The sequence below is a fragment of the Octodon degus genome, unplaced genomic scaffold (genome assembly GCF_000260255.1).
Source record: "Octodon degus isolate 3935 unplaced genomic scaffold, OctDeg1.0 scaffold00006, whole genome shotgun sequence".
Classification (NCBI taxonomy): Eukaryota; Metazoa; Chordata; class Mammalia; order Rodentia; family Octodontidae; genus Octodon; species Octodon degus.
Window position 1 is genome coordinate 25,711,933 of NW_004524582.1, and position 6,891 is coordinate 25,718,823.

Here is a 6,891-nt window from a genome sequence, read left to right on the forward strand (position 1 = left end):
CCTATTTACAAGGAAAAACCTCTTAGTCTTGTAATGTGATCCTGTTTTAATAGACTGGCTAATTCACATTCTTGCAGAGGTAGTCTGTAAGGCCTCAGTGCTCCCACAGGGACTCCAGGGGGACTTATTTCCACCAGAGAACTCTGTGCACTGCCCTGTGAACACACATGTATACCCCCCCTCCTGTGAATACCTTGAGTGAAGGGGTTATAACTCATTCAGTTTTATAACTACACAGACAATTAGGAGGCATTCAATGTTAAAGGGCTTGGATATTACAATAAAAATTAATTTGTACCCCTATTTACATGTCAAGGATTACCACCTTTACCCTTCCTAAATCAAAAGCACCAAACTGCTACCAAATTTGCTATGGTTTTTGCAAAGTGGTGCTTTTGGGACTTTTTAATATAAATGAATATCCCAAATTTACTGATATTTTCAGAGTAGCTCCACAAATTTAGCATTTTCTTTGGAATGGAAAACTTTCTTGGAAGTTACTTTATTCTTTTCCTCTTTTTCAAAAGTGCATCTTGTAGGGCCAGCTGCTTCTCTCAGAAGGACCGCTTGGTTTTAGACTGAACATTCTGCCTATATTGCATCATTATAAAATTCTGTGTTTTTCTTCTATTTATTTGTGGATCTGGAAGATGGGTTCCTTTAGATTTTACTCCTCCAAATTCTTTTCCGTCTGTCTTTCCAGCTACTGCAGTTGTTAGTTATGTGTCCTTGTCACACTTAGGTTTTTTATGAAGACACTCATTGTCCTGAAGAGATAATAATTCTGTCCCCCCCCCCCGCCCCGGCTCATGCTCCTCATAACTGTTGATTTCAATATAGTTCCTCTTTTGGGCCTTCCCTCGGGCAGCAGCAAGCTCTTTCTTCATTTGAGCCATACAGATTTTCTGGAAGTCTTCTTGAGTCACAACCCAACTGGTGCTGATGGCTGTGGTCTTGGCCCTGTGCTCCTCCTTGGCCATGTTGCTCAGTTTCTGGGTGATCTCTTGCTGCTCAGAAGAGAGGTGTACATCACCATCAGCCTCATCCTCTTTAATGAGACTTTTCCACCCATGTTCACCTTCTTCAGCATCCTCTCCTTTCTTAATTCCAGAACTTCTCCTCCTGGAATATAAACCTTAGCACTGAATTCACCACAGTCTTATACTGTTGCTTCCACAGAAGCTTCTGGAGGTTTGCCCCTGAATTTCTTCTGCAATATCTGAGGCTTCAGCATCCAGAAGAGCTGGATCAAAGTTCCAGCAGGGACCATTACATTCTTATCTTTGTGCCTCTTGTACTGAGCCAGGTTTTGGAGAAGATTCTCAGTCATGGCTAGCAGACAAGGAGCTGTCATCTCCTTAACAGCATTGATGTCTACTGTGACGACCTCCCTAGAGTTACTGTCAGTCACAATTTGTTGGCCACAGTCAAGAGCAACGATTGAATGATCTCCAGCAGTACAAGGTGACGAGATATTTGTGCATAAAACGGAAGGATCTTTGTTATTTCTCTTTTATGGGGTTACAGAAAACTTTGGAGAAAGGGGTAGAAGAGAAAACACTCCTGGATTCCCACCAATCTGGAGATAAGGCTCATAAGCTTCATCTTCACTTCAACCCTCTCTTTGAGTAGTTTTTCTGAAGAATCATGGGGGACATGGGTCAAGTTAATAGCTAAAAAGTTAAACACCTTGGGCTTTTCTTCTTCTTTTGTTTCTTGAGCACTTTGGTTACATTTTCCAGCTTCTTAGTTTTGGAGCTCTTCTTACCTGCAGCATATTGCACAAGTAAGTCAGTTGCTTTGGGTCCTTCATACTCAGATTCTGAGCTACTACCTTTTCTGTCATCTTCGTCTTTCCGAAGGAAAAATGTCAGAGCTGCAACCAGTATCTTAGTGACCTTGGAGAAGCACACAGTTGGGATAGCACTGACAGTTTTCTCATCATGCGAGGTGTTCCTTTGGTAGAGTTCAGTCATGACATCCAAAGACATCTTGGCTGCAGTTGCATTGCTGTCGCTCAGCATGGTGTGCGTAGAATTCTGTATTACTATGTTCACTCTATTGTTATTGTGTCGTGCACTTATATTCTTAGTATAAGCCACCACATGTGAGTGTAAAGCGGAGGAGGCTTATCATGGCAACGAAGAAGTTCAAAGAACAGCTCCAGCAGCCTTGATGGACTGATGAGATTCCTACTTACCAGCAAGATCAAAGCTTTGCAAAATGTCACTTGAAGATCTGGATCTATGATGTGTGACGGTAGGAAAGAAGATCTCTGAGTCCTTGAGGAATGTTACTCGCATGGTCTTGATAGCGGTGCCCAACCTGTGCCATAAACGCCACCAGCTCTGCCAGTTCTTAGCTGGGTTAACGTGGTGGTAACTTGGAAAGAGCTACATTGGTTTGGCAGTGACTATCCTGCTGGAGAAACTCCTCCCTGTGCTGGTGGGCCCACTTGATCAGATTCTGTGAGTGTGGCAGGTTGCAGGGCACCTTGTTGTTGTTTCTGCTGGACATGTTGGCTGCAGGCCGACTCTTCAAGGAGAAGTGCTCTATGGTGCCTATTTATTTATTTACTTATTTTGGTGGCCACCTCAGCCCACCTTGGGGGCATCACTCAGCATGTGATGCCAGGGATCAAACTGTGGTCTCTGAGCTCGCCTAAGAGGTGCTTTAGATCTATGGTGCCTATTTAAGTCTATTTAAATTTTTATGTAATAAAAATTATTACAGTAAAAGACAGAGTACCTTTAATCCCCCTGCCTAAATCCCCTCACTTTGAGCACAATTATCTCATCATTACTGACTTTCTCTGAAGCATTCTGAATGTTTTCTTTCATTAGTGTCTTCAGGAGGTGAGGTAACCATGTGGGGGGTGCTGGGTTTAAGGGCCACACAATAGGAAGTCAGTCTCATGAAAGCATGATGCTACGGCTTCATGCACGCTAGTCATAAGATCTGACGCCAGGCAACATTTGGTCTTCCCTAAACGCAAAATGAGCCTGAAAGATAAAAGTTTTGAATTAATACAGTACATGGGGGCAACTACAGAGCACAGTGAAAATGACTAATGAAACATGACTTCCAGGACTGCTCCAGAAAGTGACAAGAATGATTAGGTTAGGACCTTTGAAGTGAGCGGTGATATTTTAAGAGGTATTAATAGCAATGTGTCTTTTAATGTAAAAATTATTTTAAGATATATGTATTCATCATAATTTTATCTCTTGTATTGATGAAGTATTATGCTTATACAGATTTTTAGAACATAAATTGATCTAGACACATTGTTGTTGTTACTCTTGCTGCTAATAGCTGATTGTTAACCTTTTCCACTATTTTTAGGCTGATTTTTATATTGTCTAAGCAAGATCAGGAAGACTTTTTTTCCCTCCAATTTACCTCTTTCATTCTAAGACAAAGTACTGTTACATCACTGGCCACATCATGAAATTCTTCAAGTTATAGAACATATTTACTGTTGTAAAATTTTGGAAATCTGCTCACTTTATTTTGAGAACAAGTTTCCCAATCCCAAAATACCACTGTAAACCAATATGTCATAGAGAAAATCCATGAAAGCCCTAAATCTTATTTAGTGCCCTGTGTAGATTTGGTTCCTCACTCAAAGACCTGTTCCTCTTGTTGTTTATACTGAAGACTTACAAAGAGTAGATCAAAGAAGAAATCATGATAATAGACATGAACAGATCTAATAAAACTTAACACTTGCCCCACTTTCTTCTGTTCAATTAACCTCTGGCTGTTGGTTGTCTGTGCTTAAACAAAGAGAAATAGTATGTAAAATAAGTACTTTAAAGAAAAAAGTATCTCATAAAGGAAGAATGAATAGCATGCGATGCAGCAAAGGTGGAGCTGAGTTCCTGCAGAAGTCTGTTTAGGAGGCTTGGTGTTGGTCAAGCACCCTGTAACATCCTCAATTTTTTAAGTTACAGCATCTGTTTTCTTCTTTCTTTCTTTCTTTCTTTCTTTCTTTCTTTTTTTTTTTTTTTTGTCTGTATTTTAGGGAAGGGTCTACAGGGTGTTCAGGGTCTCACTACTAGATCAGACTCATAGTGATTCTCCTGTTTATTGCCTCCCAAGAACTGGGATTACAGACATGCACCACCATGCCCAGTTTCAGTCGCTATCTCAGCACGCCCCAGGGCCAGGGCCGGATTATGAACCCTGGCCCGTGTGCCTGCTTGCAGGTGCTTTAATCTGCTGCGCTATTTGCCCCAGCTTCTGTTTTCAACAAGTCCATTAGTGGTGTGACTGCAAGCATTACGAACCAACTTCTGGTGCTCAGCAGGGTCAGTTACTGTTAGAACGTAATTGGCCTCCAGGATATCTCAGAATACTCCAACATCTGGATGTTAAGGCAGTTGATTGTCAGTAATGTATGGAAGGGGAATTCTTTCGAGTGACTTCCTTCCATGCTGGCTTATCGCTGTGCCCCGTACTTGTTCAGTGTTATGTGTGGGTATGTACTTCCTAAACTTTGGGTTTCAGCAGGCTGGACATGAGCCACAAGGGGCTGAAAGCTGGGAGTGAAGGATCTGAGCTCTGCCCTGTTCAGTGCTTCCCGTGGTCCTGAGTGCTCCGGGGAGGCCCCACAGAGGTGCTCATTCCTGGGGAGCTGTGCTGTGTTGTGACAGGCGGGGTGGAGTTGAGTCTGGGGGGGCAAAGGGAGCTGCAGTTCACACCATGGATTACTCACAAAGACAGAGCAGCTATGTAAGGCCAAACACCAGGAAAATGAACGTGTGTCTCCTTGACTGCTGGTCAGACAAGCACACGTATGTGAGAAAACTACTTGAAGTGGGGAAAAAAAGACATAACAGGATCAAACCATCAGAACTGGTGCCCATTCTCCTGGGTTGGCAAAGTTTTAGGGTAAAAGGTCTTTGTTCTGTGTTGATAAATAAGTCTAGAGAGTTCTTAAGGCCATGTTTCACAAATATTAAGGAAGATCAAACTATTTCTGAGCAAAATTAATATGTTTGAATACAATTATGGCATGTATTAATAGAATCTATAAATAACATTCAGCAAGGTTAAATTACATTATCTAGCATCTATTTAAAAATTGTTAGACATACACAAACCAGGAAAATATAAACCATAATGAGGAGAAAACTCAGTAAAGATAATACAGATGTGACACAGGTATAAATCAATGATTAGAAGACAAGAACATAGAGATACTTACTATAAATGTATTTTACATGTCTTAAAGTCTAAACAAAGGAATGAAAGAAATAGGAACGGTATAAATTAAAGTTCTAGAAATAAAAATGACAATGTTGAAGTAAACAAAATACACTGAATAAAATACCAGAGCACATACTGCACATGAAAACGAAATGAACTGGAAGTCAGAGCAATAGCAAACATCAATGACGAAGAGCAAATTAAACTCAGAAAACTAAGCATCAACAAGTTTAAGATGTATTGAAATGGGGCAAACTTTAAATATATATCTGGAGTTCTAAAGAAAAATAAATAATTAAAATTGGAAAAAAACATTAGTGGAAAAGTTTGACTTGACACAACTAGAATCCTAAAATTCTTAGAAGATTTAATGAAGCCAATTGTGTGTTAATACACAAACAAAGAACCATGAAAGATAGTGTGTAAAATATACAGTGTGTAAAGAAATATAAGTGCATAAAAGTGATAAATAAGTCTCATAAAACCATCATGAATAAGTCTACAAGTTATAAGTAGACAAAGAGTGATACAGATGGCAGTGCATTCCTTATTTGAACTCCTGAAATCCAGACTAAAGCAATGTCTTCCAAATCCTACAAAAAAATTTCAACCTAGGTTTCTACATTTAGAGAAGATTTTTTTTTTTCTGAACCGGGGATTGAACTCAGGCCCTTGCGCTTGCCAGGGAAGCGCTTATTCCACTGAGCCATCTCCCCGGCCCTAGAAAAGATATTTTTAATGTGTAAAAATCTATTAAAAATATTTTAGACAGTGATAGGCTATAGTTTTACCAGCAGAGGCAAGAGCTACCAAAGGGAAGTCTTCATTCTTCTGGAATGAAGGAAGATTCCAGATGGGTCTACAGCTGGACATAAACAAAGAGAGCAAAGACAGGAATAACTGCATAGAAAACGTGGAGGACAATTTTACTTTACTTAAATTAATTCAAAGTTAATTAAGTCTTAATAAAAACTCGTGATCACACATGAGAATAAAGTGTGTGACAGCAGTAATAAATATCGGGGAGAATTCACTCAAGAGACGCATAATACAGCTTGGTAGGTGAGTCTTTTTTTTGTGGTGGGGATGATGCAGCCTGTGGTGGTGGGGATGATGCAGCCTGTGGTGGTGGGGATCAAATCGCAAGCCCTTTGCTTTGCCAGGTCAACAACTTAGTTACTTAACGAAACAAGACCTCATATCAGAATTGTACACACTCAGTGCCTCTAGGCTCAGTGTTCCTCCATTCACCTCTTTTCTTCCATCCATTTGAAAAAGAGTTCAGGGATGGGGAGCTAGCTCAGTGGAATACGTACCTGCCTGGCAGGTGTAAGGCACAAAGTTCTATCCCTGGTACAAAAAAAAAAAAAGGAAAGAAAAAAGTGAGAAAAGCTCCCTACTTTCTATTTATCAGTGAAAAAACTTTTCTACATTTTTATAACTAAATTTTTATATTACAAATCTCTAAAAATGGATATAGAATATACAAATACATTAAAATATTGTTTTGAAAAATATAGTTATATGAGAAGCACATTTGTTATCTACATTTATTGAAATGCATAGAAACATGTAAATGCAATAATTTTATGGGGCTGATGAGATGGCTCAGTGGTCTAGCACCTACTTAGAACAAGCTTAGCAAAGCACAGGGACCGCGGTTCAATCCCCCAGCAC

The 6,891-nt window shown here is 39.9% G+C and overlaps 1 pseudogene; it reads right to left on the bottom strand.

The window, feature by feature from the left end:
- Window positions 1-497: 497 nt before the first annotated feature.
- LOC101575877 lies at window positions 498-2,517 on the bottom strand (annotated as a pseudogene).
- Window positions 2,518-6,891: the final 4,374 nt, after the last annotated feature.